A 26,026-nucleotide genomic window follows, 5' to 3' on the forward strand; every position below is an offset into this window, starting at 1 on the left:
AACAATAATACACATTTATTACATCCCACTATCTGTAGGTCAAGAATTTAGGAGTAGATTGGCTGGGTTTTTCTGGCTCAGGGTCTCTCATGAAGTTGTGGTCAATTTGTTGGCCAGTGCTGTCATTATCTGAAGGCTTGACTGGGGATGGATGATCCACTTTCTAGATGATTTATCCACATAACTGGCCAGTTGGTGCTGGATGTTGGCAAGAGGACCATGTTACTCTTGTGTGGGCCTCTCCATACAGCTGCTTGAGTCTTCTCACAGCATGTAGGCTGTCTTTCCAGAGAGAGAGAATGACCCAAGAGGAAAAGATGGATGTCACAGTACTTTTTCTGACCTTGAAATCACATGCTACCTATCTACCTCATTCTATTTTTTATAAGAAAGTCATTAGGTCCAGTTCTAGTCAAAAGGAGGAAAATTTGTTTTTACTTTTTGAAAGGTGGGGGTGGGAATACAAAAGAATCTGTAGATGTATTTTTAAATTTTCTATGGTAGTCAGGTTCAAGATGCCCCCTTAATTATCCTCACTTCCTGATATTCACACCTTTTGTATTTCTGTCCTATACTCTATCACAGTTGTTCTCTTTGACCAATGGCCTGAGGAGAAGTGATGGTGTGTCACTTCTAAAATTAGGCTATAAAAATTTTCAACCTCTTTCGCTTTGTTTCTTTCTCCCTGCCTCCCTTGCTTTGGAGGAAGCAAGTAGCCATGCTGTGAGCAGCTTATGGCATGATCCATGAACTAGAGCCTCCAGCTAACAGCCAACAAGGAACTGAGGCAGGCCAACAGCTGTATGAGCAAGCTGGAAACATCCTCCAGCCCTCACTGAGCCTTCACGAGACTGCAGATTCAGGAGACAGTTTGTACCCTCATGAGGCCTCTTGAGATGTTGAGCCAGAACCATTTAGCTAAGCTGCTCCTGGATTCCTGACCCACACAGAACCTTTGGGAGATAATGTTTGTTGCTTTAAGTAGCTGACATTTTGAGGTGATTTTTTAATGCAGTGATAGATAACTAATATATCACCGTATAAGTAGCACTATTTTTTTCCCCAGAAGAAATAAAGGTTTGCATATGTGTATGTGTGATGAGTGTGAGTGTGTGTGTGCCTTGAAAAGAGAGTGAGAGAATAAAATGTAGCTCTAAGTCAGCAAAGGCAGACATGACTATCTTTCAGTCCTCACAGAGTATTCTGTTATTTTCCTAACCACATGGAAATTCTCAACTAAATCTTAAGTTGAAATTGTTATTTTTTTAAGGCTGGAAGCTGCTGCTTAGCAAGCTGTAAATTGCCACCAAGATTGTGTGAGGCAAATCCTGGGCAGGCGTTCCCTCAAAATGGGGGGTTGGGGCCATATTGGACTCCTATATATACCAACAGGCCCTATGCTTTAAAATTAGTAATAACTGTTCTTTTAATTTCTAGTTAGCCTTATTGCTTTAGAAAGTCTATAGTTACAGACTCTAACAAGTATCTTGTGGGTTATCCAATCATATTTTTAGATTTATAATAAAAACAAATGTACAATCTACATTTTTTCAGTTATTTAAGATAATATAGCATCCATTTTTTCAATATACATTAGACGAGAATACTGGGTACCAGCACCAGCCCAGGCCTTGGATGAGGCTCTGTCCTCAGCGCCACTGGAAGAGAGCAAATGCCATTGTGGCAGTAGTAACACAATTATGGGAATGCTAAAGCCCCCCTCTTCCATCTGGTGAAAAAGCCAGCAGTCTGTCTCAAAGGAGCCCCACAGGGTGACTTGCGAATTCAACCAGCTCCGGGTTCTGGTCATAAACTTTGTAGGCAGCACACCGGGAGCAATCTATGCCCCAGGGAAAATCTATTAACCACACTCATGAGAGACTCTTGCATAAACCAGAAGGTCAGTTTATTAATTTACAATGAAAATTCTAACTATCACAGGGACCAGGACACTCATGTTTGCACGTCAAGCCTTCCTCCCCTCTTCCTGCCCTCTCCTCTTCCCTTACTTCCATTCCTGCTCTGATGAATACTTGGTGAGAACGTCCCATGAGGCAGGCACAGGGCTGATAGCTGGAGGAACAGTGGCACATGTAACAAACAGAGCTCCTGCCCTCTGCCTGAGAGGTAGAAGGAACCCCTAATCGAAACCTTCACACAGGTCAATGTCAGGTTCCTTTGTGTTGGAGCCTTTGAGACTATAATGACCGTGAAGCTTCCTGGCCTCAGGACAGTGGGCATTCTCAGACACACACAACATCGTGCACATAATTTCAGGGATTCTCAGTTACCCTGAAAGCCATCTGGGGTGTGGGGTACAGAATATCCCCCTCTATCAGCAGAACTCTATGGGAAGCAGCCAAGTCATACCCAGAAGTTTGCTTCAAGATCATGGAATTGGAAGTAGGGTGTTATTTAGGGGAATTGGATGTTCAAGGGCATTAGGCTAAGATTTCCCACAACATGTCATAAGTGACTTTGCCACTTGAGATACTCCATCCATTGGAGGTCTCCCTCAACTTGGAGCAGCACTTGATTGGAGTCTTGCCAGCATAACCTCTCTTCTCTAAGTGAACAAAGCTGACCAAACCCCACTTGGTTGACTAGTCTCTCTTTAGTTAGACCAATACCTTGATCCACTGAGAGCCAACATACCTAGCCTTGGAGGGATACAGTGGCTTCAGAGGACTCCACATATCTTATCTCTGATCCATCATGAATAGATTTAAAGCTAACCTTCAGTGGAAAGCTGTGTCTTTCTTACTTGCAAGTTCTTAGAAGCTGTAGTGTTCTGGGCCCCAGCAACTTCCGGCTGGCTTTTCCAAGAGCATCTGGAACATAAGAAAAGGCAGACACCTGGCTCATCAAAAAACTCTTCAGCCTACCTTTCTTCTCTCCACAAGATAAAACAGGAGTTGGCAAACTTTTTCTGTAAAAAGAACCACATAGTAAATATTTTAGGTCTCTTTCGAAACTACTGTGTTGTTGAGTGCAAAAAGCAGCTGTAGATAATACATCTATGAATGAGCACAGCTGTGTTCCAACAAAACCTTATTTACAAAAAGCAGTGGGCTGGTCAGATCTGGCCTGTGGTCTGGAGTTTGCTGACCCCTGGTCTAGGAGATGATCTTCCTCCTGACGGCTTCTCCCCAGCTCCCTCTGTTCTCCTTCACTGGTCTTCCTACAGGATTTATTTCCACCTCATTTCAGAAGATTTGACAGAGAAAATAGTCCTTCTGTGGAAACAGCAAATGGAAGATTGCTTTCAGCTAGGACAGGCTCCCCGTCCTCGGTGCTTAGTCCTGCCTGGTTTATACAGCGTGCAGAAACAGTGGGGAAGAGACATCAAACGGACGTGGGAAAACGTGAAGAATGTTTAATCCAGAGAACAGAAGGTTCCAGCAAGGCACCAGGAGCGGTTAAGAGTACTTCCTCCTCCGTCAGATAATGACATTAGTAGCAACAAAAACACAACACAGATGACATTATTGAACACTTATCCTGTGCCAGACATTCCTCCAGGTGTTTTTCTAAATAACCTATTCCGTGCTGGGTTGGCCTTCCAGCTGTGCCACCCGCTAGCCGTGTGACAGCACTTCACCCCTCCAAGCCTTAGTTCCTCCATCCGCTAAACAAGGGTGTGGAGTCACCTATGAAAAGCACTCAGCACCGTGCCTGGCTCCCACGAGTGCGCAGTGAGAGTTAGACCTTTGTCATTCCAGGCTGTGGCGGGGCCAGGCTTGTTCTCTGCACCCCGGGGCTTAGTGACGAAGCCAGGTGTTAGAACCTCAGGAAAGAGGGACTCCAGCCCCAGGAGAAATTTGCGGACCCAGCACTTCCAGGATACGAGGTTCTGTGGGATGGTTGTAGATTTTTTTTTCTTTTAAGATTTTATTTATTTGAGAGAGAGAGACCAGGGTGGGGAGGACAGGGGGAGGACACTCCCCACTGAGCAGGGAGCCTGATGCGGGACTCGATCCCAAGACCCTGGGATCACGATCTGAGCTGAAACCAGACACTTAAATGACTGAGCCCCCCAGGCACCCCCCTAGATGATAGATTCTTGAAGAAAGTGTTCTGTAGTGAAACAGATTTGAGCAACTATCAGTTAAGCAAAATTAAACAAGTTTCTCAAAGGCTGAGATATCTTAGAGCCCTGAATATGCCGCTGTGGTATAAATCACTATGCAGGTATTATCACCCACAGCTTTTCCCAGGTGTATTTCTCCACCAACCGTTTCTTGCCCCCAGGGAGTCCTTGAGGATTGGTTTGTCGCAGAAAACCCTTTAAGGAGATGCAGCTGGAGATGTGTGAAAATTGATTGGCTAAGCCAGGTAGTGAGCTCCTCATTAGGGGATGTGTGCCAGCAAAGGCTGGATGCTGGAAGGGCAGGTGTGTGGACAGGGTCATCCCGCGGTGGGTGGCAAGGGGACCAAGTGAAGTGAAAGGCTCCCATCATCCCCCACAGCTGGTCTTGTCCCATCAGGCTCTGGGGGCTGTGCTGGTTTTCTGTTCCAGACCTGGAATTTTAGATTTGACTTTGAATGATACCAAGAAAGGAGCTTTTGGGGGTGAAGGGAGTGTGCTGGAGTGTCCTGGTAGCCCCAACAAGGCCCCGAGGAGCCAGGCAGATTGTCCCCCTGCTTTGGAGTCCCCTCAGGTCTGCTGGGGATGAACCCCTCAGGTTTGTGGGTCCCCCAGGGCAGTGAAATCACATTGTCTACATAACACGGGAGCCCAGGAAATGTTCCTGAGTGCCCTGAGATGTCACTGGCCGAGCGCAGACAGCCCGGCCTGGACCCAGCGGGGTGGTCCCGGCAGATCCATTTCTCCAGGCCTCCGGTTCCTTAGGTGTGCAACGGGAACGGCAGGCACTTGCTGTTCACCGTGTGCTGAGGGTCCCCGGGCTGTCGGGCTGTAGCTGGCCCGGACACCATGCGGGAGCCTCAGGCACTCCTCAGGGCTCGGGTGCAGGCCCTCCTGGGAAGCTGCAAGCGCCCGCCCCCAGGAGCAACCTCGGATCAGAGGCTGCAGGCCCTGGATGACAGATGTCCCGGCAGCCCTGGGCCTGGGGGCGGCCAGTTCTGGAAGGCACTCCCATCTCATCTCCACGGGCTCGGAGCAGTGACCTCACTAATTCACCTTGTATCGTTTCTCCACTCCTGTCTTATTCTTGCCACTACCTCTGCTTGCTCCCAAGATCACCTCTTTTTTTTTTTTTTTTCCAAGATCACCTCTTAAAGAAACTTCCAGTACCTAGACTCTGGTCAGGCTTTGCTTTTGGGGAAATCCAAAGGAAGACAGGATTGAAGAAGACACTGTAGGTATCTGGTTCTGAAAAGTGCTCAATAATTATTAACCAATTGTTATTGAAAAATGGGGTCTGGCCTGCCTTCTGGTCTCTGTCATGCTACCGCATGTGTGTGCATACACACACACACACACACACACATGCATGCACATGCTCGGGCCAGCAATTCTAAGGCTACTTGAGGTCTTATTCTCCACTCCCGGTTAAGACCTAGCATTTCCCCTGTCCACTCAGAGCTGCAGGAGCAGTCTGGTTAATAAAACCCTTTAAATCCCTGTGGACAAACTACAGGACAACCATGGGCTACACCTAGGGTTATTCTCTTTCCACGCGACCAGTCCTGTTCTCCCACCACTCTTTGCTCCTTGCTGGAATTTACCTGCTGGTCACTGGAAAGGATGGATTCCAAAGCTGACCTCATCAACAAAGGCATGTTTCCCTGACTGGTGCCGGGAACACCGAACACAAGCAGGGTGCAACTTTCGAGACTGGAGATCAGTGGGTTAAATAGATGTTAGTGAATCAAAGAAAGCAGGGGTGCCCGGGTGGCTCAGTCGGTTAGGCATCTGCCTTCTGCTCAGGTCATGATCTTAGGGTCCTGGGATCAAGCCCTGCATCGGGCTTCCTGCTCAGCAGGGAGCCTGCTTTTCTCTGTCTCCCTCTGCCCCTCCCCATCCCACTCATTCTCTCTCTCTCAGATGCATAAGTAATATCTTTAAAAATAAATAAAAGAAAGCATTTGGATGCTGTCCCAAGGAGCGGCGAGGATGTACCCTCTGCTTCTGACGTCTCCTGCGGTGGTAACAAGTCTCTATCTTCTGCACTATTAGCAGAGATTTTTCTGTTCATGACACTTAGGCCCTGCCTGAACCCCTCCCCACCCTCCACCCCTATTTAGTCATCTCTCAGGTTTGGGGAATGTCTGTTGAAAACTCACCATGCATTATCACGCTTTTCACCTCTCCGGACAACGGAGTACTTTATGGGAACCCCAGACCATTATGACTCTGTTGGAAACCCCCTCCCCCTTTCCCTCTCTGTGCTGACCATCTCCCCTCACCAGCACGGTATGAGTGGCCTTGGCGGTCCCTGCTCAGTTAGTGCTCAGCCCCATGTCTGTGCCTGCACCCTCCCCGGCCTTGCTGAGCACATCACTGGTTAATTGAAGGACTTTACCAGTCACAGGAGGTGACCTACAAATGAATAGAAATTATCTCTTGATTTAGTTTAGTAGATAATGATGACAGAGAATGTTCATTTACAGTAAAGCAAAGCAAACAGTTTGGTATTATGAGGATGAACTGAGGCACAGTGGAAGAGACTGGGTCTCAGGGATAGAAAGATCTGAGATCGAATCTAGCCGCGTGTTTCGGGCAACTTGCTGAACTTCTCTGGATCTTGATTTCTTAGTCATTATAAATGGGGCAGATGACACTACGTAGACATCTTTTTTCCCCCTTTTTCTTCTTCTGCCCCCTTAATTACATATTCTGGTAATAGCACATCCTATTTCATGTGGTGGTGGTGGAGGTGCTGGTCATAGTAATGATACCCAGTACCTGCCACCTCTCCGTTGAGCTGGCCCAGGTGTGGCTGCTAAAACAGGCAGGGCTCCTTCGGAGGATTTTGTATGTAAATGCTGGAAGAAAGACCCTCTGTCGTTCCTCTGCTGAAGTGAAATGACGAAGGTCTGGAGCTCTGGGTAGAAGCTCCCTGTCCTTCTAAGGCCTTCCCCTCCACCCCCTGCCTCTCCCTCCTCTCTCCTAATGTGGGGAGCAAATAAAGCCAATACTCAGAAGCAGATCTGTAAGGAGGGAATCCCAACAGCATCTGTTCACCTTTCTTTTGAATTCTCTTCTGTAACTGCTGCTCCTTTTTCATTTGGGTTTTGTGATTGTGTTGGAACCAGAGGGTCTTTAAAGGTTATCGGGCCAAATTTTATTGTTTTCTTGATGAGTGAAATGGCTTGTGAGACAGGCCAGGCACCGCAGGCCTCAGGCTCAGGACTGGAGCTCCTGGATACGTGGCCTCCATGGTACCTTAGCTTGCCGTCAGGCCAGGCAGGTAACTCCCCGGGCTGCTTAGAAGTATAACTCCCAAATCACTAGATGGTGTCTCCCTAACTTCACTGCCCCCAAATCCTTATCTTGCTCTCTACCACTCACTGAGCCAACGGTATCTGGGATACCACTGTGGCACTGATTCCCGTGTGTCCTCTTCGTGCTTCTTACGGAAGAGGTCATGCAGACAACGAATGTAAACTCCTAGATGAATTGCTTTTAGGACCCTCTTTCATCACAAGGAAAACGACTTCGTGTATCTTAGAATAGATTAGGGGAGTGTAGAATGTACAGCAAAGATTCCAGAAGAAGGAAAATGGGATACGATGGGGGGCGGGGGTTTGGCCAGAGCTCCTGGAGACAGACTGCTGCACTTTTCGAATCTCCCTCTTCTCTCCATCACCATATCCCCCTTCTCGGGGTTCCTACACAGAGTCAACATCACAGCCGTTCCTTCCCCTTCTCCAAAGCTGCAGAATCTCCCTCCTGCCTTAAAGGCTGAAAATGTGACTCACAAATTTCTCGGTTTGCTTGTAGCTAGAGTACATGACCGATTCCTGACCAGTTAGACATCAAGGGGACTGTGGCGGAGTTGCTTCTGGGAAGGGTCCTTCCTCCTTGATTAAAGAGAGATGCAGGGCAGCCCGGGTGGCTCAGCGGTTTAGTGCCGCCTTCAGTCCAGGGCATGATTCTGGAGACCCAGGATTGAGTCCCATGTCAGGCTCCCTCTATGGAGCCTGCTTCTCCGTCTGCCTCTCTCTCTCTCTCTCTGTGCCTTTCATGAATAAATAAATAAAATATTTTTTTAAAAAGAGATGCACAGGGGAATGTCTCTTTCATTTCTGCTTTTGAATGTGGCAATATAGAGACATGATGGTTGGAGTTGTTGCAGCCACCTTGCCATCATGATGAGCCATGTCTAAGACAAAGGCCAGCAGACAGGATTGTGATATGGACAGAAGCGAAGATGCAGGGTCCTAGGTGACACCATTTCTCTGCAGAAATAATCCTGGCACAGCCCAATCACTGAATTTCTTGTTCTCTAAAACAGTGAACAGTCTTTATCGTTTAAACCACTTTTAATTGGGTACTTTCTTTCTTGCAGCCCCCAATCATTCTATTACTTTGTCTCCCACTTGATTCTAAGAAGTTTCCTTAATAGAATATAATTTTGTCTCTAAAATAAAGGGTTTTTTAAAAATGTTAGTTTGTACTTTTTTACTACTGGGGGCTCTATTTGATTTTTTTTTTTCAAATCTACTGGGTGGCTTAATAGTTTCCTCTCCCATAGAGCTATCTTTGACCTTGTCTTTTATTTCTGTAAACATTTTATGCGTGCCTAGTTTATAATCTATTCCTGATAATTCTAATGTATAAGACTATATATTACAAGACTACTTCTGCTGTCTGCTCTTTCTGCTTGTTCTTATTCATCATGCCTTATTTCTTTTTATCCCTGGTTATCTTTGACTGTATGTTGTTCATTGCACCTGAAGAATAATTGTAAGAGTAATTTGAGGTCTTGGGTAAAGATACCTTACTCCAGAGAGGATGTGTGTCTGCATTTGTCAGGTGCTTGGGGACCACCTTAAACCAGGTTCCAGAGGTTTTTGGTTGCCTGGACCACCAGACACTTAATCCTGGCTGCAAATCCACAAGGTCTGGGCTACTTCTTGTTCACTTTTTTCTGGAGTGTGTAGGGCCATGGGGTCCCTGTTATTATAGAGAGGGTCTCTAATTCGACTGCCCTTTTTATTTCTGACTCCCTTATCCCACAAGGTCATCAAAACAAAAGTTAAAAATGCTGGAATTGGCTAATGCTCTTGGTTCAGAAGACTTCCATGTTCTGCTTATCTTTTTGGGTTCCTGTTTTCCCTTCAATTTTTGCCTGGTAGTATCTTACTATATAATTAATGTTTAAGTATGTGTAAGATGCTCAATTTATTCAGCAAGTTTTCTTGTTTCCCAAAGGAGGGCTGGTCCAAATAGCCTAACACACCATGAGCAGAAATGAAAGATTTTCCTTGTCTCATGGCCAAGTTCTCTGCCAGTGACTCAACTGTGTCTTCAGGGTCCTCACTACCTGACTTTTCTGTCCATGGGTCTGGCATTTTCTTGCCTGTGTCTCCTGACAACTTTGCCCTGATCTTGATTTTGTTATCCTCCTAATTTTTAGCCTTCAATTTGATTTTAACTTGCCCTGAGCCTTGACACTTGTTTATTCCAACCACTACTGGGTTTGGTTATTTATTCCAACTGCTGACTTGGGTATAATAGGGTTCCAGCTACTCACCCAGCTCTTGACTCTCCAGGTGCCCCTGGATCCAGGACCTTATGATATTTGCCAACAATGGTCCCTCATGTGCCTCCCTTCCTCATAAGCCTCCTGGCTACCCATCTGGCCTTGACTCTTCTGAATAATTTTCCTTTCCTTTATAGAGTCACCTACTGCTTTGGTATCACCTACCCAGTTCATGGCACCATCTTGGTCTTCCCTTGATTATTTTAAGTAGATGCATTTAAGGCTGAGTCTATTTAATTATCTTGGTTACCACGCTATGGGAGAGCCTCATGATGGTTTTATACTGTTGAGTAACTCTCAGATTTTAATCTTTCTTTAAAATGTAGGTCAAAGTTTATGATAAAAAAGAAACTGAAAATGGCCCAAAAAAAAAAAAATCAAACCTGTTTTACCCATTTTATTTGGGTATTGAGAGTCTATTTGGCCCTCTACAAGAAAAAGGCAGTTAAGTATAATGATAGAGGGCACAGTCTTATAAATCCAGGGGGCCCAGGCTTAATCCCATTTCCACCCCTTGTTAGCTATGTGGATTTGTACAATTCATCCTACTCTTCTTAATGTCTATTTCCTTACCCATAAAAATGGCGCTAATATTTCCCTCTTCATAAGGTTGTTATGGGCAAAAAGAGATAAAAGGCATGTTTAGCACAGTACCTGTAGTCCATAATCTCTCAATTAAAGACATTATCATTATCATTGTTATTATTAACAGTAGCAGGGTCTGCCTTCAAATATTTCACAAACTGGGATGTCATGCAGCTGCTCATCCTTTATCCCATCCTGTAATCTCCACCACCTGAAGCTTGACTTCATTAAGCAACAGTGTGGTGGTAATTATTCCCAAATGGCCCTGGCTAAAACACACATGTTCCTCTGGCTCTTATATGGTCAGATTTGTTTAATGAGGTCACTAGTTGAAACAAGTCCTGCTTGATGAAGTTTGGGATTGTGATATGAAACAAGTTACATTCAGAGTTGAAAAAAGTTATATTCATTTTTTCCATGTCCAAGAGTTGTTTTTCCAGAAGACAAGAAGCCCAGCAGAAGACAAAGATAATGAGGCTCCTAGTAGGCCATCAATGTACATGGCCTTAAGTGTCTTTGGTATAGACACTGCAGGATTTTAAGGCTAAATGGGTCAAATCCAGTCTCCTCACCTGCCAGATGAGGAAACCAAGATTCAGAGACATGGAATGACCTTCCCAGGGCCACATGGTCTATTGGTGGCAAAGCCAGAACAAAATTCCCATCCTGGTTCTATAAACTAACCGTGTGACATGCTAGATATTGTGGTTTAAAAGATGTCTGCAAATACATCCACAAATCCTTTGACATTCCTCCCTTCAAAAGCTGGGGTGCAATTCCCTTCCCCTTCAATATGGGCTTATACTTAGTGACTCACTTCCGAGGCATAGAATGTGAGGAAGTAACACTATGTGATTCCTGAGGTTGGGTCCTAAAAAGAACATAATGTTTCCTGGTTATCTCTCCCTCTCAGTCCAGCCACCATGTTTCAAGGACACTTATGGGAAAATCTGCTAGGGAATAACTGAGGCCTATCACCAACGACCAGTACCAACTTGCCAGCCACATGATTGAGCCACCTTGGAAGCTGATTTTGTAGTCCCAGCTGAGCCTTCAGATGACTGCAGACCTGGGAGACATTGTATTTGCAACCTCATGACAGATCCTAGGGCCAGTACCACATAGTCAGGTTCCTCTCCAGTTCCTGATTCACAGAAACTGTGGGAGATGCTACATGTTTATTATTATCCTAAGCTATTGCATTTTGGAGTAATTGTTAAGCAGTACTAGATAACTAATATACTAAAGTAACTAATAGTAATATTTAATTTAATATTAATATTTACTCAGGACTTTTTGAGTTGGAAGTGATAAAAATCCACCTCACTGGTAAAAAAAAAAAAAAAAAAGAAAAAGAAAAAGAAGAGAGAAATGAGAGAGAGAGAGAGAGAGAGAGAATTATTATTGGTCCTATACTTGGGGAGACCAGAGACTAACTTTAGGGATGCCATGTTGTCAAATGATGTCATCAGGATTGTTTTTCTCTCTCATCTCTCTATTGGTTTCTCTTTTGTGGCTTCTCTCTGCTGGCTTCATTCTCTCCTTCTACAAAGACACTTTCTCTATACAGTATGGGTTAGCTCAGCTAGAGGCAACTCAGGGTTTCTTCATTCCGACTTAATGGCCCTAAAAGAAACAGATGGCTTCTCTCCCCCAACAGTCACGGAGATTCCCAGGAGAGATTCTAATTGGCCAAGTTTGGGTCTTATGCCTGTGCCTGAACCACTCACTGTGGCTAAAGAAACTGGATAGTATGACTAGTACCAGTGCCTTGGCCTTAGCTAACTTGTTTTTCCCAGTGTGATCCATGAACCAGCAGGAAAGCAATCACCCCGGGCCTTGTTTGAAATGCCAAATCTGGGCATGGATCCTGCTTGGGATTCTCTCTCTCTCCTTCTGTCCCTCCTCCCCCACTTATACATGCATGTTCTCTCTATATATAAAACTTTAAAAAATAAATACAAATAAAATGGAAGTAATGCTATTCACCTTAGAAGGGAGCTCATGAGGCCTGAATGGAATAACACCCCTCGGTGCACATCACAGTGCCTATTATGTCATAGATATACAATCAGGAGAGCTAGTACTCTTCCCTTAAACTGGCTGCCATTTAGTGTTTGCCAAGCACAGTGCTAGGCCTTTTATTATTACATCTTCCCATTGAAGCTTCACTGTATAGCTCACAGTTGTATTGGGAAACAGGTGTTTTGAAAATTTAGGCATTTAGACAAGTTCTAAATCTCTTCATTTAGAAATCAGGAAATGAGGCAAGGTCATACAACTAATAAGTGATGGAGGTAGGACCTGAGCCCAGAACTGTTGACTCCATGGCCTTGTTCTTAATCGCTCTGCTATATTGTATTGCATAATGAAGTCTTTCAACCAATATTTGTTAAATTAAAAAATAAAAGCCCTAGGCTCCCTAAAACAAGGATCACAAGATCAAAACCAACTTGAGCCAGGCTGATGATATAACTGAGAGACAAAGATCAAGCTAAGGAAACAGTCTCTTCCCTCTTTACAGTAAGTGGGTCCAGCAGGTATGATGATAAATGGCAGGTGACCTTCACCTCAGTGTCACAGAGAGAGAAGGACGGATGAGGCCTTGGAAGCTAGGGAGCACATGGGTGGCTCGTGCCTGGCATCTGTTCTAATAGAACAGCACCGAGCCATATGCACTGTTAAATATTTTGAATCTGGCCCCCGAGAAGGTGGATCCAGTGTTGTCAGATCTGATCTGTTCAAATAAAGCCAGAGATATGGACTTTTATGTGAAATCCTGGACTTTTAAATATTGGTGAATAATTTACCTTTTTAAAAAGTGCACGGGCCATACATGGGGACAGGGAGGGGTTCCTGTGGAGGGTAGTGGTAACCACACTATAGCCTCTGTACTACACTGTGCAAGGAAATATATATTGACTTTTGGTTACAAAACCAGTACAAAAACAAATAGGGAGGGGAAAAAGAAAGGAAGAAGGAAAGAAAGAAGGAAGGGAAGAGAATGCTGGCTACTTGACCACTCGAGCATCAAGCAGTAAGGTAGAAGACAGCTTTCAGCTGGGGAGGACAGGAGGAAAAGAGGAGGGACAATTAGCTCTGTGGCTAATTGTCCCAAGGGCCACAGCTTCCAATGGGGAGTCCATTCTACCTCCCAGTGCTGCCAAGGGCCAACCCAGCTAATCAACTTTTTTTTTTTTTATCACCTTGGAGGCCCTCTCTGTCTTTGTTCAGCTGTAATCTTTCTTAATTAGATAATTGAAATAATCATCCAATTAAGTTGGTTTGCGTGCCCCCCCTTACTTGAGGACTTGCTGAATCCAGCTGACTTCTCATTTCCGCTGACTCTGTTTCTCGTCTCACGCAGGGTCTGAAACAGGTTTCAAGCTGTTTTCTTTCCCCTTTTTCAGTGTGCCGTTTCAATTCATAGGAGCTACAGCTTAAGTTCAGTTCGGGATGATGTCAAAACAGACTCCCTAAGCAACAAAAGCCAAAAGTTATAACTGGCACCATGGTGGACATAGAGTTTCAGGCTCACGAGGATTTGACTCCCTGTTCTGAGTCTATGAGAACCTGGGCACTGATCTTGCAGAGGCACGGTTTCCTCATCTGTGAAATAAGAATAACAACAGAACTTCCCATAGGTTAAGTTTGCTTAATTGAGATCATATAAGTGAGGCCATCAGCCCCATCCGTGCCTGGCACATAATGAGGACTCAGTACATGCATGAGATTTTTTTCAACATGGAAAAGGATGTATTCTTTTTTTTTTTTTTTAATTTTTATTTATTTATGATAGTCACAGAGAGAGAGAGAGAGGCAGAGACACAGGCAGAGGGAGAAGCAGGCTCCATGCACCAGGAGCCCGACGTGGGATTCGATCCAGGGTCTCCAGGATCACGCCCTGGGCCAAAGGCAGGCGCCAAACCGCTGCGCCACCCAGGGATCCCGAAAAGGATGTATTCTTAATAGCTCAAAGAGTTGCATCACATCTTTGTAATAGAAATAGAATAGAGGTGCAAGGGTGGCTCAGTCAGTTAAGTCTCCAACTCTTGATTTCGGCTCAGATCATGATCTCAGGGTGATGAGATGGAGCTGAGCCCCAGGTAGGGCTGAGCACTCAGCGGGGAGTCTGCTTCTCTCCTTCTCCCTCTCTCTCCACCCTTCCCACCCCAGTCTCTCTCTCTCTCTCAAATAAATAAATTCTTTAAAAATAAATAAAGTCTAAGAAAGAAGAGAAAATAGAGGAAAGAAAAAGAAAGGGGACTCAGAGAGATAGAAAATGTAAATGATGCCAGAGATTCTGTGGCTATTTGGTATGCTGACATGGTGTTCATATGCTACCTTCCAGTTAACTCTAAAACCCACCCACGAGATTTAGAGATAACAGGCTTTCCCTTCAGGCCCATCCTCTGTAAATGAAATTGCAAGGCAATTGCCCACCAGATTGGAAGGTCCATGTGGGCAGGGCTGTGTCTGCTATGGACATCATGGTATCCTGGGGGGAATTACCAAGAGATAATTATTCAATAGGTACTTGTTGAACACGGGGGAACTTTTCTCAAAAAGGACATCCTAGCCAGTTTCATGTAATCATACTTTGAAACATTTTAAAATGAGGATATAAGACCTGTAACGCATTAGCTAAGAATAGAGAGAAATCTAGAAAAGGGCTAATATTCCTAGGATCAAAGAGTAAAGCAAAAACCAGTTGTATCTCCAAAACCCAAGTACCCATCCGGGCCTAACCTTAACCTGCTTACAACTACTGAGTAGCCAGAAACCGGCAGCCAGTGGGCACAGTGGATTCTCCACCTTGGTTCAGCCTCAGATGCATTTCAGTCTTGAGTGCAGACTCCTGGAAACTCATTCTCTCTCATTTCAGAAGAGTCAAGGATTGGAGGAGAATGATTGCAGTTCTGTGCAGAGTGTATTTTTTTAATGCTTTTTAATCTTTTAAAAATTACACAAGCAGTACATCACTTTTTTAAATGGGAAAAATGCCCATAAGTAAAAAAGAAAAATGAATTTTCAAAGATTGTTTTTTATGGTTTTTTTTTTCCCCCCCGAGGAGTGTAATCTTCAACTCCTGTATAGGGCCACAATGTGCTATATATACAGTGCATTTCTCCTGCTAGCAAAACTAAAATGTTTTTTAGTGCTTTGCTCTGGAGTTCAGCTCTGGATAAAGGCATTGCAAATTCTCATTTCTTCGAACACATCAGTAGATCAATATTCTCCAAGGTTGGATTGCTGGACTTTGGCTGGAGAGGACTGGTTTGGTGTTGAGTATAGTGGGAAGTCAGTAAATGTTCCAGACAACTGCTCAGTCACTAACTTTCTGAGCATACACTATTTCTGCCTCTGTGACTTAGTGCATCCTCATTGCGGTAGCCATAGTCTCAATGATCCTCTTCATGGTCACATGTCTGTATAGGGCTGGATTATGTAATAAATGAGATATCGTAGAAAGGATGGAGCGTGGCTTCGAGAGCTAAGTCATGAAGTCATGGCAGTTTCTGCTTTGCTGTCTCTTGGAACGCATGCTCTGGGGGAGGCCACATGGCAGCCGTGTTGTGAAGATGCCCAAGCAGCCCTGTGGAGAGGTCCACATGGTGAGGAACTCCCACCAACAGGCATGTGAGTGAGCCAGAGTGGAAGCAAATCTTCTAGCCCCAGTCAGGCCTCCACATAGCAACCTCCCCAGCCAGTATCTTAACTACACCCTGAGCCACAACCACCCAGCCAAGTTGCTTTCAAATTCCTGACCCACAGAGCTGTGCAAGCAAAGATTTGTTTGTTTGTGTTAAGCTGCTAAATTTTGCAGTAATTTGTGATGCAGCAGTAGGTAATTTATACATTCACCTGTCTATGCAGAAGACTTACTCCTTTCCTCTCCAGATTCACTCTCTCAAGGCTCACATCAAATTCTTCCTGCCTGCATTCTCCAGCCCAGAGTGATGTCCCTTTCTCTGAGTCCAGTCACCATGCCTGTCCTTCTTACGTGGCATTAGGTTAGAAGGAAGGACAGCTCAGACAGGCCTGACATCTGTTGTGTCTTTATTAGTAAGTGACCACATAATTTATCGTCCGCACTGAGACACTTCTGAGAGTACTAAATAATAATGATCATGGGAATCAGCAAAATCCAACACAGTTCTAGTGCAAACTAGAACACTCAGTCACCCCAGCTGTAATAGGTGCTATCACCTCTTCCAGAAATCTAACAAGAGGGAGAATATTGTTTAGCAGGGTTTCAGTTTTCCTTGCCCTAGGCTTGGAAGGGCAAAGAAAATGTAACTTTTTACATTTTTCTGGAATAGGTCTTTTTCCTTGAGTCTCTCCACCTGGCTAGATAGTGAAAGGGGGAAATAAGATTTTATGCTAGCCTGGTTAATTTAAACAATCTGTGAGATGGCTCAGTCATCGCCTGGCTGAGCAGGGGGAGAAGCACGGCCAGAGGTCGGAGCCTCGTCTTCCCATCCCCATCACTGCAAACCCTCCTCCTCACCCCTTCAGATGGGACCTGAGCGTACCAGGGATGAGTATGAAGTGGAAAGGGAACCAAGATCTTCATAGGCTTCCTTTAAGGAATGATGGGTGTGAGCAGCTACCTGGCCTGGGGGGACTCCAAGGGCTACTGGTTTACCTAGCTTTTCTGTAGCTATTCTGAAACTAGAGCCATCTCTAATGGGTGTGGGATTCTTCCCTGAGCAAGCACACCCACCAAGGGGCTGAAATCTAGCCACTGCTTTGCTAACTAAGCCTTGAACCCGTGGGGCCGTGTGTATTGGAGGAAGGAGGCTTTTTTCTAGTTAGCACAAAGGCATTCTGTGGGCCAGGACAGACCCTGGCCAGCACCCAGAGTCCAGGTTATTCGCTCCTGGCTTTGCATTCTTTGCCTGTGGCAGCTTGTTGCTCCTGATTACAGGCCAGAGCTCATTCCACCTCCCCAGTCCCGCAGTGCGCCTATGGGAAATTCTGGGTCAGGCTACAGAGGGCCTGGGCATCTTCCTCAGATTCCTCTACATACAGGCTACCACCTGCACACCATTGCCCCCGGGCTGAGGGACCCAGGGTGATCGTTAAGTCAGAGGCAGGTCCCCCAGGAGCTGGCCGACTTCCTTGCACTCTGCCCTGCGATGTGGTCCACTTACCTTGGTGTTCTCACACGTCCCCCTTCATTTTCTAGATGTTTCTAAATCTCTTCTCCCTCGAGACACTTGTCCTTATCAATGGCCTTCAGCTTTTCCTTTCCTTCCCACCATCTTCCCGGGGTGGCATGAATAGATCTGGAGCATATCTGGGAATGACAAAACTCAGTGATCTGGAGTGGCACTTGACTACCTTTTTCCTCTGGTAACATACCTAGAAAATAATATGTGTATGGCACACTGGGTGACCTGGAGGGAATCTGGAGCCCTGGAGGGCTGTCCTGAGGAACTGTGAGCCCCAGCCACCAAGACCCTACTAGGCTATTCCAAGAGCAGTGGAGACCAAGTCCCCTGGGGTGCATGGAGGAACTCTCGTGGGGCAGTCCTCCCTAGAACCTCCAGCCAGACTTTGCTAGAGGGGAACTGTGTAGTTGAGAAATACCTTTCATCCTCCATAAAGCCTAGCTTTCAAGGCCATTGTCTGTCTGCAGAGGTCAAGAACCTCAGCTTGGAGACTAATGCTGATCAATGGGCTCTTTATTCTTTGATGGTTCCTTTTCCCTAGGGCTCTAAACCTCCTGGCTCAGCCCTAGAGCCGGGAAGCAGCTAGAAAATAGTTTCAAGTGGGAAACTAAAATACATAGGCAGAGCCTTGGTGAAATAGGATCCCCAATATAGCTGTAATGATAGGAGCCCCTCTGGCAGTGTGTGTGTTGGGGGGGGGTGCACTATGGGTTTGGGGTTGGTGGGTAAGACCTCAAGGCAGCAGCACACTTAAGTTTGAATAAACGGAATTTATCAGCATACTTGAATAAATTGTGGCTAAACTGCCTTCTAAAAGAGCAGATTCATGTTACTTCCAGGGCTTTTGTTCTGCTGAGTGGCTTATGCAAATACAAAGGCAGCCCAGTGGCTCTGAGTGATAAAGGGGAGGAAACACTGATAATTCCTTTCTAGCTCTCTCTGTGCCCCTTCCCCGTCTGTACTCATCACCACAGATTAATTTTGCCTATTTTTGAAATTCCTATAATTAAGATACTACAGCATGTATTCCTTATGTCCGGATTTCCTTTGCTTAACATCATGTCTCTGATACTCATCCATGTAGCTGTGGATGGCAGCTGGTTGTTCTTCTTCATTGCTACGTAGTATTCTGTTGTGGCAAAATCTCCTCAATTTATCTTGCCTTTCTACACTTCATTTGGATCGTTTCCATTCTAGTTATCACACACAGAAGCTGCTATGAACATTTTTGTTCATGCCTTTTTGTGGACACGACTCATTTCTCTTGTTACGTGGGTTTTTAAAGAATTCTTGTGAAGTAATTACTGTTTATTTCTGATAAAAGTCATCTGTTTATTTAGAAAATGGGACTTCAAAAGTACAAGGGTTTTAAAAAGTCCTCATCAAGGTACATTCAATTTTGTACTTAGGTTTTCTTTCTTCCTTTCTTTCTCTCTCTCTTTCTTTTTTTCTTCTTTCCATTTTAGGTAGGCTCTATGCCCAATGTGAGGCCTGAACTCACGACCCCAAGATCAAGATTGGCCAGCTCTACTGACTGAACTAGCCAGGCACTCCTGTACTTGGCTTTTTCACTTCAAATATCATGAACATTTTTTCATCATAGTCCATATGGAAGGATCTTACCACCCCCTTTTTTTTTTCTTACCTCCCCCCCCTTTTTTTCTTTCCTTCTTTTTAATTCCTTTTGGACTTGTTCCTTGAGAAGCTAATATCTGTGATGATTCTGAGAAGCTTTACCCAGCAGAAACCTGGAGACAGCTGGCCATCTACCCTATCCACCACAATCCCCGGACAGATGCAGCCTGTCTAATGTGAGAATGCGCTGGGTCAGGAGGGCAGATGCCTCCCTCCATCACCCCTGGACTGAGCAATCACAAATGGACCTAACAAGGTGGAAGTACAGGCTGCAAATTGAGGAAAGAATGAGAAGTGCAGCTGTGAAACTGGAAACCAGAGTAATAGTAAATAGGGAAGCAAGTGATGAGTTTGGAGAGCAGTATTACTGCCTCACTGGAAGTGAGGCACGTCAACCTGCACGTGAACGGTTTCAGCGTGTCAGTTCTGTAGCATCCGTGGATTCATGTTACCCTGACAAAGAACATCACAGGACAGATGTAGAGCTAATGCTTTCCCATTTCCTCCCTCTCTTAGTTCACCTAAGATATTGGCAAACATTTCTCAATCCCTTGTTTGCATTCATTTGCCAATTGTGTTTGGTCATAAACCTAAGTGTCTGGAAGTACTTCTTGGTACTTGTTTCCTTGTCTGTGAAATGGGTGAGTGATGATCCCCTGTCTCTCACAGCAGGGTTTTTCAACCTCAGCACATTTGGGGCCAGTTAATTCATAGGATGCATGACCCACTAGATGCCATAGTAACAGCGTCCTCCTCTCAAGTTATGAGCAGCAAGAATGTCTTCACATATTGCCAAATATTCCCTGGAGTTGAGGGGAAGGGCAATAGAACTCCCATTTGAGAGGAACTGGTTGTGTCACTGTAAGTATCTCATGAGATAATATCAGTAAAGTGCTTAGAAGAGTACCTGGCACTAAGTTAAGTACCCAGTGTTGAGGAGGAGGTCCTAGAAATATGGACTTGTGGCTGGGGCTGCTTCGCAAACCAATTTGCTTCTTTATTTCATCAGTATCACTTTTTGCATTTTCTGTTCTCCTTTCTTCAAGTGCCATGGCTTAAGGGCCTTTTTTTCCTTCTTCTTCTTATGAGCAGTGCCTTTCTTTATAGGTACAAGTATCAGAAATAAAACTTAGAAGCACTGGCATTTGCAAGTGGCTTTTGAAACTGGAGAATGTCAAAGAAATGTAAATCATAATCTCCATGAGCAGGAGAGTGCCTTTTTCTGAAGCTTTTGCAACCATTAACTCATTGGACACCACGACAGTGTGTTTCTAGCTGAGCCTAAACGGAGTTCTGAGCTTTGCTGTTGGTGGACAGCCTGGGCTGGTGAGAGACCACAGGGTTGGTGCGCACCATGGGGGGGAGAGGTGGTGGTGCACGGAGGTGGTGGGGGCGGGGCGCGAGGGTTGTTGCTTGGTTTGCTTATTTTTTCCTGGTCGAAGGGACAAGACTACTCTCTGGACTGGGAGGCCTGAAGAAGACAGAAGACGAGGAAGACAGCCGGATGGTGTAAGTCCCTTCATGCAGCCTTAGGGATTTGAATGACGAGAGGAAGCTTAGGACAGTGTTGCAGAAGAAAACTGCTGCCAGATGCAGGGGAGGGGCAACCGTGCGTCAAGTTCTCTGCCACACACACTGTCAGCTAGGGCTTCCTGAACCCACATGCCCTCCGGAAAGGATTCCGAGTAGCTTCGGGTCACGTGCATGCCAGACCCCATTCTCACCAGCAGACACAGGGAACAGCAAGGTGTGTGACGAGGACCTCTTCTCTGCTCTTTTGCCAGGCCCCCTCGAGCCTGTCCCCACCCTTGACTCAATTCTGCCTTGATTCTGCCTAGAGTTCTACCGGCTCCGGGGGACCAAGGGCACAAATCTTTAAGTCCCCGGGGTCCCTGAGATGAGGCCAGTCTGCAGCCTCCTCGGGTTAATGACCTGGGACTGACAACCACGCCCACAGCCTGTCCCCAGGCTCCGGCCACGCCCTCGCCTGTGACCACGCCCACAGCCTTCCCCGGGCTCTGGCCACGCCCTCGCCCGTGACCACGCCCACAACCTTCCCCGGGCTCTGGCCACGCCCTCGCCCGTGACCACGCCCACAACCTTCCCCGGGCTCTGGCCACGGCCTCGCCTTGACCACGCCCACAGCCTGTCCGCAGGCTCTGGCCCCGCCCCCGCCCGTGACCACGCCCACAGCCTGTCCCTGGGCTCCGGCCACACTCCCAGCCACGCCCGTGGCTGCGGCCACCCCGCCTGGACATTCCTCCTCACAGCTGCTTTCAGCCAAGTGGCTGCCACCAAGTTCCTGCGAAATGACTCACAGGAGACTGCTAGCTCGGGGGGGAAATCTCGTGCCTGCTTTATTTGTATGTTGTGGAGACCAGTATGATGGGAGTCCACATAGTACCTGAACTCTAGAGCTCTCAAAACTCTATATTCAAAACTTAGTATTTTTCGAAGGCCCCTGCACACCCCTCTGTGCGACACTTGGGGACCCGCTCTCTTTGAGTAGAAGAGAGGCCAGCCATGAGTACCCCGGCACAGTTTTGTATCTCAGCATGGCATTTGGGAGGGCCTCCAAGTACCGCTGTACCTCCCAATGTATCTGTGCAGCCCAGTAAACTTAATTTCCCATTCTGTCCCTTTGTCCCTGGGATCCTCACCAGATCAGGCTGTGCCAAAGCCAGCTCAGCCCTGAGAACCGTGCCATGGCTCTTGGAAGCCCTCAATATCCATTTGGACTGCCTAGCCAGCTCCTCCCCTCTAGAACAGGAGCACTCCAAGGTCACAGACTGTGTCTGCTTGGTCCTTGTTTACAGGACAAAAATTATTAGCATATGAGTGTTCTCATTTCTTTCTCACTGTCTCAGAGGCAACCTTGCAGTTGACAGCCCATCACCTCCCTCTTGCCGAAGAGGAGGGATTCTTTCAGGTTGGTGAGAAACTGGGTTGAACTGTAAAGAAATGGAGAGAGGAGGGCAGAGGAAAGTGTATAAATGAGTGCTTCCCAAACTTAACCTGCATCAGAACCACCTGGGGATCTTGCTAACACAGCCTGGATACTTGGCCCCCATCATTCTCAAGAAATGCAAGGATATTCATTGTTTGTCAGCTGCCCAGCCTCTAGCCTGTCTTCTTCAGCTAATGGCTCTCCGTTTTTGTCTGACGGAATGGTTAGCCAGGTGCCCGCCTCTTCCCGGCACATGACTGCTGGCGAGGCCAATGAGGGCTCCCACTCTAAAATCTGAAGCATGGATTCAGGCCCAAAACAGAGAACAGTTGGAGTGTTCTCTTTCCAGCCAAGGCAGCTGGGTGAGATTTTTGAGCATTTTCTGCTGCCAAGAACCTTCTGGAGATGCTGGGTGCCTGATGGCTCTATGCCTGAGTCTTTAGCCTTCCCTTTGCTCTAGAGTACTCTCCAATATCCTTCCAAGAAATTCTCTTTTTTGCCTAGACCAGCCAGAGTCAGTTTCTGTTGCTTGCCATCAAAGCACCCTGACAGATATGCTATTTAACCAATATAACATTTTGAGCTATTGTTTTGAAATAGTGTTTCATTTCCTTACTCTGGGGTGAGGGTGGGGGGTAATTTTAATACCGCTTCACCCCTTAGGCTGAACCTATGGTTGCTGGTTTTATACAGACTGCATTTGGAGTCCATGCCTAGCTCTGTGCCTGAGAGAAACACAGTAGGTGCTCAATGAATGGCCATAGAAAGAATGAGCAGTCATTTCACAGCATGTGTGCTGAGCCCTGGCATCTGTCAGCTGCCCCTGTGCCCAGGGACATGTTAGATGGCCATCAAATACTAAAATAGCAACAGCTTATAGGAAAGCCTGTGTAAGCTTGTAGCAGCACCAGCTAATAAACTTGTGACCTTTTCCTTGGATTTCCTTTCTACCTGTATCTTTTAAGAGCAAAGTGTTATGGAAGGTCAGCAGGGAGCATGGTCTTTGTTCCATGAATGTATTGTGGTTCCATTAAAATATTCCCAGTTAGATAAGAAGCATGCCAGCATTTCCATGATGGCCTTTCCAGTTGTGGCAGTTATTGCTAAAAAAGAGATCCACTCTCTATATACTATAAAGGCTGAAGAAGCAAAAACAACAACAAAAAACCTGCCATCTCTACTGCTCTATGAACTAGTGATCCTTGGGCACGTGACTTAAGTTTTCTGAGCCTTAGTTTACTCATTTGTAAAATGGGCATAGTATTAGCATCTTCCTCAGTGGGTTGTTGTGAGGACTCAGTAAGGCAATACATATAAAGCATTTATGTGCATTAAGGCAATGCCTCTAAAGTGCCTGGATCATTGTCAGTACTTGATAAGTGTAAGCTATTAATAAAACTCATTTTTCACGAAAGCCAGAATGTATAATCCTTCCCTCCCCTACATTTAATAGAAGTCTTAAAAAAGGCATTTGATCCAATTATGGTTAAAAAAAATTATGACACACATGCAGCAAAGACAGAAAGAAAACATACTATGATTTTTAATGTTTGTCTATGGGTGTGACATTATGTCTATTTTTTTCTTTTAGTTTTCTACGTTTTCCAGCTTCTTTTGCAGTGAACATGTACATTACTTTTATAACCAGAAGTCCTGACAAATGCTATCTTTAAAAAAGAAGGAAAATACTGAGGCAAACTGCAGCATGATTTTGTAGAAACTGGGTGGGGAAAAAAACTTCCTGTTAGATGGAGAAATAGATGTTTTCTGGTCAAGAGCTTATTGGGAGGGAAATGACATCAATTTGGGTTCTCATCAGCTTGAGTGGCAAATCATAATGCAAAATGAAAGTACATTCAGGGGAGCTGAACCCACACTGGGATTTTGCTGCCTGAATCATGAAGCTAGAAATGACCTCAGGAGGGCACGTGACCCCGCCCCCTTCCCTCTCCTCGGGAAGGCTGGCCCTGGGACTTTTCAGGACTCATGAGCAATGGTCCTATTTATAAGCCCTCTAGGAACTAACTCTACATATATTTCCTTCCTCCTAAGCTTTAGGCAGGCTCAATTTAGCTTCTGCAGGTGCCCTCAACTAACGATCTCCAACCTAGTTCTCCTTCTGCCTGGAATAGGCCTGGGAATTGTCCCAGATCTTTTCTATTCACCTTGGGTCCTCATACAAAACCTAATCCCCCCGGAAGTCAGTTTTGTCACCTGTAAAACAGGAATGGGAAGGATTCAAAGAGATAATGCAGAGCTGGGAGTTCAACAGGGGCCATCTTGTCCTGCGACACAACCCATGTGTTTAACCACGTCTGACCCCCCTGATGGGAAAAGGGAACACAGAGAGGTAGCTTGCCTACAGGAAAGGTGACGGGTTTTTGGAGGTGGAGTGGCAATCCTGGGAGAAGGAAGTGAGAGGTGGCTGGGAATGGGAGGAAGAGAGATTGAGGGGGTCCAGATTAAAATGGAGGCCACTCAGGGCAGCAGTGGTCGGCAAGGGTGTGCACAGAGCAACAGAAAGCCCTGTCACAGCAACCACGGAGGAGCTTGAGGACCAAGCTGCTAGAGATTCCATTTTGATCAGTCTACTATGCAGGACTGTAATACCCTTCCCATTATCCACAAAATTTTAGGGCCCAGCCTTGTGTTCATAATGCTTTGAAGCATGGAGGAAGTGAGCTGGCCTGGCAGTAACAGAGGGGGAGGGAGACCCGATGCAGCAGCCTCAAGAGCAGCAGGTGAGAGCTAAGGACTAGGGAACAGTATGGAACAAGGCTACAGTCCCTACTGACCAGAGTAGAACTTTCTAGAAATCTGCAGAGTTTCTGAAGAAACTTTTCAAAGCACTGCAGTGGAGGTTGAAGCCACTTTTCTTATTTATGAAAGGAAAGAATGATTACTGGACTTCTAAGAACTTGGGCTCTCCAAGGAGGAGGTATCTGGATGACAAGTATTAGCAGGGTTAATATGAGTTGTAGTGAAGAGTATTACTATTATTACTGATATTCGTATTGGTATTGGTATATTCCTTCCCCTCCCTCAAGTCTTGAATAGCTCTTGCATCCATTCTCCTGGGGCCAAATCAATGAACCACTGCTAAGACCCTGCCTCCCTCTGCGTTGATGAGAGTGGCATGTGGTATCCAATTAAAGGCCCTCCTGAGACCAGAGAGATACACTTATTGTTCACACCCCCTCCATCCACATCCACGGTCACTTCATCATGAAAGGAAGCTAAATGGGCTTGCAATGAGTTACTCTTCCCAAAGCCACGCATTCAGGTCCCTAACCCTCCTACATGGCTGCCAGCTGAAGGGCTTGATCATCTGCTGCTGCCTGACAGATCTCCAGACAATTTAATAGCTTTAAATAACAGTACACTTTTATTGTCTCACTCAATTTCTGTGGGTCAGGAAATAGGGAGTGGCTTAGCTGGGTGGCTGTGGCCTGAGGTTGCTCAAGAAGTTACCGTCAAGATGTCACCCGGGGCTGCACTCCTCTAAAGGTCTGGAGATGAAGGACCGGTTTCCAAGATAGTGCACTCATGTGGCTGGCAAGGTAGTGCTGGCATTTGGCAGGAGGTTTCAGTGTCTTGCCCCCAAGGACCTCATTTGATTGTTCTCATGACATCGGAGCTAGTTCCCCTTTTCCCCTAGAATGAGTGAACCAAGAGAGAGTAAAGCAGAATCATAGTACCTTTATGACCCAGCCTCAGAATCATATGCTGTCATTTCTGCAATGTCCTGCGTGTCATAGAGGTCAGCCATACTCACTGGGGGTGGGGACCATCCAAGAGCATAAATACTGGGAGGTGAAAACCACTGGGGACCATCTCAGGCTGACTTCCACCTTCCCCCACTCCCACCCTGGTACCAACTGAAACTGACCATGTTACAACTCCCAGAATCATTGTTTTTTTTTCTATTTTCTACGTGAGTGTGAAATTGACCAATTTTAAGTTACATGAATAATTGTAATGATGATCCCACTTGACATTACTGCATC

General features: G+C 45.9%; 1 long non-coding RNA gene across 4 annotated transcripts; it reads right to left on the reverse strand.

Annotated features, from left to right (window-relative positions):
- On the reverse strand, positions 1-25,690 carry LOC112666074 (uncharacterized). Of its 4 annotated transcripts, none has more exons than XR_003140715.3 (6): positions 25,491-25,690; positions 21,733-22,023; positions 17,417-17,562; positions 13,563-13,735; positions 2,737-2,831; positions 1-282 (listed from the first exon to the last, which is right to left on the reverse strand). It is a non-coding gene; the product is annotated as an uncharacterized LOC112666074 (long non-coding RNA). The 4 variants fall into 4 exon arrangements; XR_003140718.3 differs by having other exon boundaries at positions 2,656-2,831; XR_003140716.3 differs by lacking the exon at positions 21,733-22,023.
- Positions 25,691-26,026: the final 336 nt, after the last annotated feature.

The sequence above is a fragment of the Canis lupus genome, chromosome 20, assembly GCF_003254725.2.
Source record: "Canis lupus dingo isolate Sandy chromosome 20, ASM325472v2, whole genome shotgun sequence".
Lineage (NCBI taxonomy): Eukaryota > Metazoa > Chordata > Mammalia > Carnivora > Canidae > Canis > Canis lupus.